Genomic DNA, 12,241 nt, shown 5'->3' on the forward strand with positions numbered 1-12,241 from the left:
GAGGAATCTTTCTAATTTACTGCTCTAATCAAGTCAATTCTTTATCGAAAAACCTTTAATATCTCTCTAGGGCCTACTGAATAATGTATCAATTCCTATTGCTGTCATTCAAGGCTCTCTCCAATATGGCTCCTGGAACAGGTCCTCCCCTAGGAGTTTCCTCAATGGTCAAATCAGGTGGCACTCCTTTGCCAGAGCCTTTGATAATTCTCCCTCTAGGTGAATGCCTCCCTCAATGCTCTCAGAGCATTTTGCCTCATTTTAGACCTCTGCATTCATCTCCCAGATGTCAGTGTCCCTCTTCATGACCCTCCCCTCACTGTGTCTGTGTATTAGTCCAGACATACATATATTTTATAATTATATTTTAATACAATATGACAATATATAACATAATCTATATACTGTTCCTATAATTATGTTATATTAATTGTACCTATTATTTACGCTATGTAAAATTAATATAAAATCAAATATATAATTAATTATATAATAATGTGCATCATTGTGCCTATATAATTAATATATAACCAAACATATGATTAATGATATAATAATGTGCATCATTATACCTATACAATTATACAGATAAACATACATGTCTGGACTTACTTCTTCAGTGTAGAGACCTCCATGTGAAAAAACTCCCTTCACCAATGAAACCTGAAAATTACCCTGTAACTAAGTCACTAAAAGGCTAACTGATTTACCAGGGCCACTCACCCAGCAGGGCAACTAGGTGACACAGTGGATAGAATGGTGGGCTTGTAATCAGGTAGACTCATCTTCCTAAGCTCAAATCTGGCTTCAGACACTTATTACCTGTGTGATCTTGGGCAAGTCACTTAACCCTGCATTCCTCAGTTTCCTCCTCTGTCAATGAGCTGAAGAAGGAAATGGTAAACAATCCAGGATCTTGACCCAGAAAACTCCAAATGGGGTCACAAAGAATTGGCCGTGACTGAAAAATAACTGAACAAAACTGATTCACCCAGTAAGTGTCAAAGGCTGACCTTGAACTCAGGATTTCCTGACTTCAAGGCCAGCAGTCTATCCACTACAGCCCCGCCCGCCGCCTCTGATAGCACAGTGCGTCTCCAGTATGTACTCATTTCTGAACCTGCAGCACCCCACCAACAGATCATGAGCCTTTGAGGACAGAGACTGAATCTAACTTTTCCCATCAACTAACAGAGTGACTGGTGCACAGTAGGTATTTAATAAATTATAGTAGGTACTTAATGAAGCTCCCTGACAGCAGGGACTATATCATATCCATCTGTGTATCCCCAGTATCTGACACAATGATCCAACTCCAAATCTAACCCTAAAATGCTTAATGCGTATTTGGTGAATTGAGGTCTCACTCAATTCAACTACCTAATGGTCGTCCATACGTGCTCCAGGCTTTCCTGTCTCTGCGGCTTTGCTGACACTATTATCTATCTATGGGATGCCTTAGCTAACTGTTATACACATAAGTATACTTATATACACACAAGCCTGGTGAATGTTTACCTGTGCAGTAAGGCCCAATTCAAATGCCATGCCCTCTTCAGAAGTCCTCCCTGAACCTCCCAGTTAGTCTTTCCCCTTAAGGACTTTCCTCCTTGGTTTTTACTTAGTTAACTTGCTTGTACCTCTCATGCACTTAGAAAGCAAGATAGATAGAGCATTTATTAAGCACTGGCTGCATGCCAGGTACTGGGCTAAGCCCTGGGGATAGAAATTCAAGGAAGCAAGACAGTCCCTGCCCTCAAAAAGCTTACATTCTAATCAAGGAAGACAAAACATAAAGGAGTACCAGAAAGAGGGGCTATGGGGATAATAAAGAAATAGCTAAGAAGTGTAGTTAGGAGGCCTGGACCCTGGCAAGATAAGGTGAAAGCTCACCCAGCACAGCCAGCAGACCGGGAGGTAATAATCCCTACCTTATAGTTAAGGAAACTGAGGTGCCAAGAGTCACACAGCTCTAAATAACTAAGGTTGGATTTGAACTCAGGTCTTCCCTGACTCCAAGTCCAGCAGGTTAGCAAAGTACTTTATCTGTGTTTCTTCATTTACTTCCAAGTTTCAACTAGGGTAATAATAAAAGAGGAGGACTACGGTAAGGAGACAGAGGAAAAGTGGTATGGAGCCCTGGGCCCCTGGCAAGACAAGGTGATAAGAAGGCTGCTGTTTAATCATTTAGTTGTGTTTAATTCTTCATGACACCATGGACCATACCATACATGGGGTTTTCTTGGCAAAGATAACTGAAGTGATTTGCCATTTCTTTCTCCAGTGGATTAAGACAAACAGAGGTTAAGTTACTTGTCCAGGGGTCCCACAGCTAGTAAGTGTATATGAACTCAGGTCTTCCTGACTCCAGGCCCAGAGCTCTAACCACTGAACCACCTAGCTGCCTTCTTAGAGATAAGAAGAAAATATTAACCATTCTGTAATAGTTATGTGTGTATGTATCACTTCCCAAACTAGATTATAACCAGGAGGGTAGAAACAATTGATTATCCAAACTTTCTATGCCCCTAGAATCTACTACAGTGCTCTTTCATATGGTAAACTGTTTATCAACATGTTCCTAGATAATTCTATGTAAGGTAAACACCAAGTAATTTTAAGAGATAACGAGCACTAAAAACAACCCCAAAAAACTGGGGGGGAAATAAGGTCGGCATGACACCCTCAAACCACCAACCAACCAACCCGAACAATGCCTACTATGTGTCAGGCACTATGCCAGGTGATGAGGATACAAAAACAAAAAATGGAATACTTCCTGCCTTCAAGAATCTTATACTGCAAAAGGGTAAAAAACATGCATACATATAAGTATATAGAAAATAAACACAAAGTAACCTTGGGCAGCTAGGTGGCAAAGCGGATGGAGCTCTGGGCCTGGAGTTAGGAAGACTCATCCTTGTGAGTTCAAATCCAGCCTCAGACACTGACTAGCTGTATGACCCTGGGCTAGTCACTTCAACCTGCTTGCCTCAGTTTCCTCATCTGTAAAACACACTGGAGAAGGTAATGGCAAACCACTCCAGTATCTTTGCCAAGAAAACCCTAAATGGGGTCACAAAAAAGTCAACACAACTGAATAACAACAACCTTGGGGGGAAGCCAAGGTTTAGTAAAATAAGGGAAAGTAGGGTATGGGCGTAAAGGTGCTAATCAATAAGAAGAGGCTACGGAGGTGAAAAGGAGAGTGAAAATTCCAGGGTTGAAGAACCTACATGCAATCCATGCCAGCAATTTTCCAAGAGTTCATAGCAAGAATAATTAATGATTCATGAGAATAATTAACAATTAAAGACTGGGGAAGAGGGAGAATTTTTATAAAAACTCATGCTGGCCATATAACACAGTAAGTTCCAAATGTATTCTTGATTTAAATATAAAAGGTTACACCTTAAAAAGTAGGTAAAGAGGGTAGAAGAAACTTTCACACCTATGGCCAGGGGGGAGAATTCTTAACCAAACAAGAAACAGATGAAATCATAAAATCCAATAGATAATTTTGTTTAAGGGAATCAAAAGTTTTGTAAGAACAAAATTAGTGCCACTAGGGTTAACGGTCACTGTTGGGGAGAAAAAAAGTCTTCATGTCACAAATCTCAGATAATGCCTTAATGTCAAAAAGATATAGGTTATTAACACAAATATATGAGACCAAGAGCCATTCCCCAATGGATAAGTGGTCAAAACATATGAAGAGCTCAATGAATTTCAAACTATTAAGAACCAAATGAAAAGTTGCCCCAGATCACTAATAATAAGAGAAATACTAAACAACTTTCAGGTTTCATTCCATATCCAGCAAATTGGTAAAGGTGGCACAAGGTAGAAATAATGTCAGAGACTTCAGGAACACCAGTACATTTATACTTCATTGGCAGAGGTTTGAATTGATCCAAACATTCTGTAAAGCAATTGTTCTTTTTAAAGAAAATGACCAAAATATCCATACTTAGACCCACTGCTAGGTATATGCCCCAAGGAGGTCAAACACGGAAGGGTCTCATATACACAGAAATATTAGGAGCAGTACTTTTTGTGGTATCAAAGATGCGAGGGGAAAAAAGCATGTACGCATAAATTGGAGAATGGTTAAACAAATGTAATGAGACATTACTGAGCTGTAAGGAATGGCAAATATGAAGAATTAGAAGAAACATAATCAGATTTATGTGACGTGAATGTACCCCTTCCCTCCACTGCAGAAGTAGAGGATTAAAGGTGTAGATTATTGCATATATCATCAGACTTGAAGTGTTGGCAATTTTGCTGAATGTTTTTTTTAAAGCTTGTTACAAGAGAAGTCTCAATGAGTGGGATGGGGGAGTAAAAAGGGATAAATTCAGAAATGAATGTAATATAAAATCAAAAGACAACAATAAATAACAGAATTGAGGTTTTTAAAACTTGCTGGCTCAGAATTACTAATTTAGAGCAAGCATATGAAAATCAGCTCTAAGTCACTGGTTAATAGATAAGAATAACCACAGGTGATAATAACCATAATAACTAGCACTTATTTAGCTCTTTAAGGGTTGCAAAGTCCTTTAAAAACAGTATCTCATTTTATTTTCACAGCAACTTTGGAAAGCAAGTGCTATTATCCCCACTTTACAGATGAGAAAACTAAGGCCCATACAAGTTAAGTGACTTGCTCATGGCCATGAAACAAGTAAATATTTGAGGTGGAATTTGAACCCAGCTTTTCCTAACTCCACTTCCTGACAGCTCTCTCCATTCACTGCTTAGCTATACATATGTCCTTTGTTTCCTTTATTTAGTTATTATTGATGTTTGTTTTTTATTTCCAGTGGCTATGGGAATAGGTAGACTACAGTGAGATCTCTAAAGAGTTTCTGACCCCAAGATGGTCTAAAGATCAAAAGGGTTTTATAATCATTGCCACTTATATGAGGAGAAACTCTAGCTCTCTTCTCTTGGGGCTGTCTCCTTCCATACCAAGGCACTCCAAATGAGAAAAGGAGTGCCCTTAAAACTTACCAAAATCAATATACAATTGTCTTAATAATGATGAGAGATGATATCAGTAAGTTCCACTCCTCTTAGGTTCCTAAGGCAGGGGGAATTCTAAAAATGAAGGGTGGCAGGGTGAGGAGGGAGTGCTGCCAGGAAAATACAGCTAGTTACCCCTAGGACTGAATTTCCCCTTATTCTTCTGCTGCCTTTTACAATTCTGAGCATGTTTCAGACCCACTGGGTCTATGCAGCTAAACTATCCCTCACACTCCTCCCCATATCAAATATGTTAAACACAAAAAAGTGCATAAATACAATGGAGGGGGGAAGGGGGGGAATTACCTCTCTCCTCACATAGATCTAAAAGTTGGTTTTATGACAGTTTCTGGCACCAATTTTGTTGAGAAGTCCAACTATTTCTATATATTTCCTCCTCTTCCGACATCCAAGAAGAAAATCATTACTACCCATACCCCCAGCTCAAACCATAGAGACACCAAAAAGATATCCAGAGTTTTTTAAGCACTCGTGACTGCTTCCAATTAAAAAGGGTATTATAGCAATCAGTCAACAAAGTCAATACTGAGCCTATTATGCGGATAGAGTGCTGGGGTTGGAGTCAGGAAGACTCATCTTCCTGAGTTCAAATCTGGTCTTGGATACTTACTAGCTTTTTCACCTTGGCCAAGTCATTTAACCCTGTTGGCCTCAGTTTCCTCATCTGTAAAGTAAGGTGAAGAAGGAAATAGCAAACCGCTCCAGTATCTTTGCCAAGAACCCCTGGGGTCACACAGAGTCAGACACAACTGAACAAGTGCCAAGCACTGCACTATATATAATGTGTGTGTGTGTGTGTGTATATACATATATATATATATATATATATATATATATATACATATATATATATATATATATACACATATATATATACACATATATATATATATACACATATATATGAAGTGTACAAAGGGTATTGTATCAATCACTCATCAAGTATATTTAAGTCTATTACGTGTCAGGCATTGTACTATCTATTGTAATGTTCTCATTCTCTCTCTCCTCCCCACCTTTCTTTCTCATATATATGGTACCATACTACACTTGCAATATATATATATATGGAGAGAGAGAGTGTATGTACAGTACAATATATAGTACAATGCCTGGCACATAATAAGACATACAGCACACAAATATGATGATACATAACATGTATGAAATGTAAAAAGGGTGTTACATCAACCAGACAACAAATATACATATGTACACATATTCATACATACATGTAGTATCTATCATGTGTCAGATACTGTGCTAGTCACCAAGGCTACAAGTACAAAAAATGAAAGACGCTTACCTTCTAATGGGGGAAAACAAGTGCGTATAAAAATATACACAGCATAAACATATGTATGTATATGTATGTATGTGTATATGTGTGTATACACACACACACACACACATACAAATATAAAGTAAATACAAGATAATTTGGGAAGGAGGAGACTAGCAGTTAGAGGGGATCAGGAAAGGCTACTCGCAAAGGATGATGGTGCCTGGCTGCATCTTAAACATCTGCAGCACTTACATCTTCAGGATGATCTGAAGTTATTTGAAAAGGAGTTATTTGAAGTCAGTAATGTCTTATAGTGCCTGTCACATAACATGAGCTCAAGACTCGCTGAATTAAAAAGGTACTATTATAATCATCGATAGCATGTTCGAGTACTAAGACCACTCTCACAACAAAAGGGAACCCCGGATCCGTGCTTTTTCAAACTATGCTTCTGAAGCGCAGTGGCTCTGCAAAGCTACTTTTACAAGTGAGAAAGCTGTAGTGTGCACACAGTACGCACCAATGAATACTTGGTGCATCACCCTGAACGACACCACAAAGCCACAAACCGAAGCCCTTGCCCCTGTGGCACAGCCCGGGGGTCTCTCCCGGTCCCCTCCCCTCCACACTTCACGAGCACCCCTCAAACACCCACGTGGGCGACTCCCAGCCCCTCACATCGGACTTCCCCTTCTCCTGCCCCAGGCCCCCAGCCTCTGAAGCCACCCGGGACCACAGCTTGCGGCCAACACTCGGTCCCGCCACCTATCACCTCACCTGCACGTGGGACGTTCAACCTCAGGAACTTGCAACCTCTGTCCTGGGAAATTACCTTAACAGGGGACCGCTCGCCCCCACCCCCTTAGATCCCGCCCCTCAAGAAGCTGACCCATTCCCATTGGAGGAGGCCTAGGACCATTTACTCTACATCCAATAGCAAGCCGCAGATCCAAGACGAAGTCACTTAATCCCGCCCCTTCCCCGCCCTCTTCCTTGTCGCAACTGGAGGAGGTGCTGCGCGGGTGACGTCATCTCTAGGCGCCGGCCGTTGCTAAGAAAACCGTTGGTTGCTAGCGCCGCAGGTCACTCCTGTGGACCAGTTCCTAGGTCGTCTGTGGAATCCTGTCAGGGTCGCGCTTGCTCTGCTCGGGAAGGTAGGAAGCTTGACTTGTCTGTTTGCTTGTTTTTTGCTTTCTGTCTTCCCAAACTCAGAGGCCGCAGCTGTCCTTCTTCGGCCCGGCCTGAGCGGTCAGGAACACCAGGAAAGGCTGATGCCTCGGGCCTGAGTCCTTTGGGTGGGTAAGGCCGGCGGGCCCCTCCTGTTCTCCTGCCCGCAGCGAAGGGCGCGGTCCCGAAAGGAGGGGACCAACTTCGCCCTGGAGGCCTCGTGTAGGAGGAGGCGGGGTCCGAGGAGCTGCAGTGTCTCTCTGGACAGCCTGTGAGGCTCCAGTGAGATGATGGAAGCAAGACAGCATATGGCAAACATGAAATCTTAAGAGAAATGCCACTTAATTATTATAATAATCCGTGTTATATTCCATTAATATCATTTGTCGTTCAGTCGTGCCCTACTCTTTGTGACCCCATTTGGGATTTTCTTGGTAAAGATACTGGAGTGATTTGCCATTGCCTTCTCCAGCTCATCTTATGGAAGAGGAAACAGAGGCGAACAGGGTTAAATGACTCGCCCCAAGGTCCCACAGCTAGTGAGCGTGTGAGGCCAGATTTGAACTCTGGAAGAAGAGTCTTCGTGACTCCAGAAGGGCACAGTATTGTGCCACCTAGCTGCCCCATTTATCAATATTTATTGTTAATAGTATGAACAAATATTAATGGTGTTATTAAATAACTTTATTAAATATTATTACTATTGATGTTACTGTGCCAGTCTTATTAATATAATTACAGCACAGCCTAGTAATGACACTTATTTTCCTAAGCCTTTTATTGCCCTACTGCTGACTCAAGCAATTTTCATAGAGCAGCACAGGGGTGTGCTGGTAAAAATGTTTAACAACTTTGATTTGGGAGGTGGGGAGTAATATACGTACATACACACACCTTAACGTTTAATGTGTTTAACAATTATGCCTACACAAACAACAGATCAACAATCAACTAATACCACAAACATAAACAAACAGATTTATACTGAGTTCAGATTTAGGCAGTGTGAATGCTCACATTGAAAGTTTAACCATCAGAAGTTTAGAGCTAGCTTCCTCCTCCCTGACCCAAAACAAATCCTCAAAAGTGGGTAACTCCTAAGATGGATTCTCCCTTTGTCAATGCTGATCAGCAGCCCCTCGATCAAACAATCTTCCTGTGACTTGCCTCTGGTCTAACATCTAGTAAAGTGGCAGTTACCCCCTGGACCGTCTTGTGGCTGAGGCTGGGATATCCACAACATCATCTTTTCTAGAAATTCCAGGTTTAACAATAAAAAAAAATTAACTATAAAGAGTTCCTTGCCTACTTTATTTCTAATAAAGCAGTGCACAAAGCATTTATAAAATGCTTACTAGGTATTAGGCACTTAGCTGAGTACTAGGGTTATAAAATACAAGTTGAAAAAAAAGTCCCTGGCCTCAAGGAATTTATATTCTAATGGGGGAAGACTACCCAAAAGTGAGCTAAGTAGGAGGGGGCAAAGGAGAAGTGGCTTGCTTAAGTCTGGAGAATCAGAAGCATTGCTAGTAGGGAAAGGAAGGTTTTCTGGCTGGGACCACTGCCCTTACCCGACAAACTCATCAATGAAAGGAGCCCAGGAGGATGATATTTCACCATGAGAAGTCCTTAGACATTGAGGGAAATTTCAGGTCCCATTAAAGACCTACCATGTCTATGAAACCTGCCTTGAGGATTATAACAATAACAATAGTTAGCATTTATATGTGCCAGGCCCCAGGCTACACACTTTACAGTTATCTCATTTGGTCCTCCCAATAACCCTGGGAAGTAGGTTATTATTGCCCTCATTTTACAGATGAGGAAACTGAGAAAAAGTTAATTGACTCGCCCAGGGTCAAACAGCTAGTGTCAGAGATTGGATTTGATTTTGAGATTTGATTCCAGGGTGAACACTGTTCACTGCATGACCTAGCTCACATTATCTCCCCTTTCTGTCTATTCAACACAATTATAACATCACATACTTATTTTTTATTATTAATATTTCTTCCCAATTACATGTGAAAACAATTTCTTAACATTTTTAAAAGTTTTTCATTCCAAATTTTATCCCTCCTTCCCCCCTCCATGAGAGGGTAAACAGTCAGAGGTTATACATGTGCAATCATGTAAAACATTTCCATATTAGTCACTTTGTACAGATTAAAAAAAGGAGTGAAAGAAAAATAGCATGCTTCAGTCTGTATTCAAACAATATCAGCTCTTTCTCTGGAGGTGGATAGCATGCTTCATCATTAGTCCTTTGGGATAGACTTGGATTATTGTATTGCTGAAAATAGCTAAGTCATTCATCATTCTACATTGTGCAGCATTGCTGTTATTGTACAGCATTCTCCTCGTTCAGTTCATTTCACTATCAGTTCGTGTAAATCTGTTTTTCTGAAATCATACTGCTTGTCATCTCTTAAAGCACAGTAATATTCCATCAGTCATATACCACTTGTTTAGCCTTTCACAGTTGATGAGCATTTCCAAATTCTTTGCTACCACAAAAGCTGCTGTAAATAATTTTGTACAAATAGGTCCTTCTCCCTTTTTTATGTCCTTGGGATATAGACCTAGCAGTGGTATTGTTGGATCAAAAGGTATGCAGTTTTATAGCTCTTTGGGCAGAGATCCAAATTGCTCTGCACAATGGTCACATCAGTTCACAGCCCTATCATCAACCCTATTAGTGTCCCAGTTTTCCCATATCCCCTCCAACATCCATAATTTCCCTTTTTTTATAATATTAGCCAATCTGACAGGTGCAAGGTGGTGCCTCAAGAGTTGAAATATTCATTTCAGTGGTGATTTAGAGCATTTTTTCATGACTATAGCTCGCTTTGATTTGTCTGAAAACTGCCTGTTCATATTCTTTGACCATTTATTAATTGGAGAATGACTTGTATTTTTATAAATTTGACTCAGTTATGTATTTGAGACATGAGGTCTTTATCAGAAATACTTGTTGCAAAAATTTCCCAGTTTTCTGCTTTCCTTCTAATTTTGGTTGCATTGATTTTGTTGTGCAAAAACTTAATTTTACATAATCAAAATTACCCATTTTGCATTTTATAATGTCCTCTATTTTCTTTGGTATTATACATTTATTTTCAAATTGTTGTTCATTAAATTTGGGACATGACACACTGTCTCAATGACTGATTTTGTTCATGGCGCCCCATATCAAGAAATTTAATGGGCAAAATTACTCTATACTTTATGGACAGGACTTTTCCTTTCCTTACTGTTACCATGCACATAGTAGCTACTCAATAAAATTTCTTATTTAAGATTTAGCTGTCAAGCCTAATGAATTGTATCTCAAGTCAAAACATGATCAACTCTACTAATTAGTTCTCACATTAGTGACTTGTTCACTGATGAAAAAGCTAGATTCTTCTGCTTTCCAAATATGCAACTCAGCTCCTGACTAGATTCTTATGCTTAAGGTCTATCCACATATGAGTGTGAATCTACCAGTGATAGATCTTTATTTCTTGGGCCATGGAATTTGTAATTTGACAGAAACAAATTTCAGAACTCTCCAAAAGCAATTAGTTCATAGGATCATAGATTTTAAGCTGGAATTAGCCTTAGGAATCATCTAGTCTAATGATCCTCAAAGTATAGTCTTGGGACCATGGGGTCAAATTTTCATAATGATACTAAGATGCTTTAATTTCTAACTTTCATTAAATTTGGGACATGACATATTACCCTCACAAACAAAAGCTCTTTTTGTCAAAAAGGGACAAGGATCTTCAGTAATTTTGTTCAAGTATAAAGGAGTCCTAAGACCAAAAAGTTTCAGAATCTCTGTTCTAGTCTTATCAACTCAGCTCACTTACTTTGGGGAAAGGCTTTAAGGAATTACCACTAATTTCTTAAATACTGTTGTGTACTGACACATACTTTTTGAAACCTCAAAAAAACTAACTTTTTAATCTATTTAAGGAAAATATATTTAAAGGAAAAGAAAGCACTAATTTTAAAAGGAAAATGGCTTACCTCACAGACCTTGCATGTTCTGCTAAGGAATTAACATTTTTAAAGGTGCACACATTCCAAATACAAAGTGGAAAAACTAAAGTTTCATAAGTAGTCCCCTACCATCATCCTTCTCTCTCCCCATACAACCTTCAACCTTTATGAATTTTAAGCCTGCTACACTTTACCTCGATTTTGTGCCAATATTTTTAAAAATTGTGTGGCCTAATAATTTTGCCCAAGTTTTATGCTGTTGAGTAAATAGTATTGTAAGTAAATAAAATCCTAATTATCAACACCTCTCAAAGTATGCCTGTGTATCAAAACCTGACACCTTGTGGACAACACTGGTTTCACATCTGTAATTGGGATATATTCATTTGGACAGTCAATTATAAAAAGACCAATTTGATAGACATTCAAAGGATAAAAACAACTTATGTTTATAGTAGAGATATTTTAAGTTATCTTAAAGATTTCCAGTTCAGCACCTATGTTTTAAATAAAATAGACCTAGAATCATTAAGTCACCTCCTTAATTCAGTGGCAGAGCTGATACCTTTACCACTTGCATTTCTATTACACTTGTGACCAACAGTATTTTAAAGGGAAAAGCCATTTTTTAAAAAAAGTTCTTAAAATGCTGGTTCAAAACTCATTTTTACTGCTATTTTGAGAATATGTACAGTAGAAAGGGAATAAAACGGTTTCATCCCAAACCCAGCAAGTCATTGTTCCTGT

The 12,241-nt window shown here is 39.3% G+C and overlaps 1 protein-coding gene and 1 long non-coding RNA gene across 7 annotated transcripts in view; one reads left to right on the top strand and one right to left on the bottom strand.

Annotated features, from left to right (window-relative positions):
* Positions 1-7,223, bottom strand: part of CHLSN (cholesin) — a 351,907-nt gene extending 344,684 nt beyond the window's left edge. For all 6 annotated transcript variants that reach the window (XM_020978700.2, XM_020978699.2, XM_020978698.2 and 3 more), the window contains exon 1: positions 7,115-7,223. The gene's annotated coding sequence lies outside the window, so the exon portion shown is untranslated. The remainder of the gene's footprint in view (positions 1-7,114) is intronic.
* A 174-nt stretch (positions 7,224-7,397) lies between these two features.
* Positions 7,398-12,241, top strand: part of LOC110202493 (uncharacterized) — a 109,566-nt gene continuing 104,722 nt past the window's right edge. The window contains exon 1 of the long non-coding RNA XR_013486034.1: positions 7,398-7,491. This is a non-coding gene — a long non-coding RNA (uncharacterized LOC110202493). The remainder of the gene's footprint in view (positions 7,492-12,241) is intronic.

Source organism: Phascolarctos cinereus, unplaced genomic scaffold (assembly GCF_003287225.1).
Source record: "Phascolarctos cinereus isolate Bilbo 61053 unplaced genomic scaffold, phaCin_HiC Scaffold_4;HRSCAF=312, whole genome shotgun sequence".
Lineage (NCBI taxonomy): Eukaryota > Metazoa > Chordata > Mammalia > Diprotodontia > Phascolarctidae > Phascolarctos > Phascolarctos cinereus.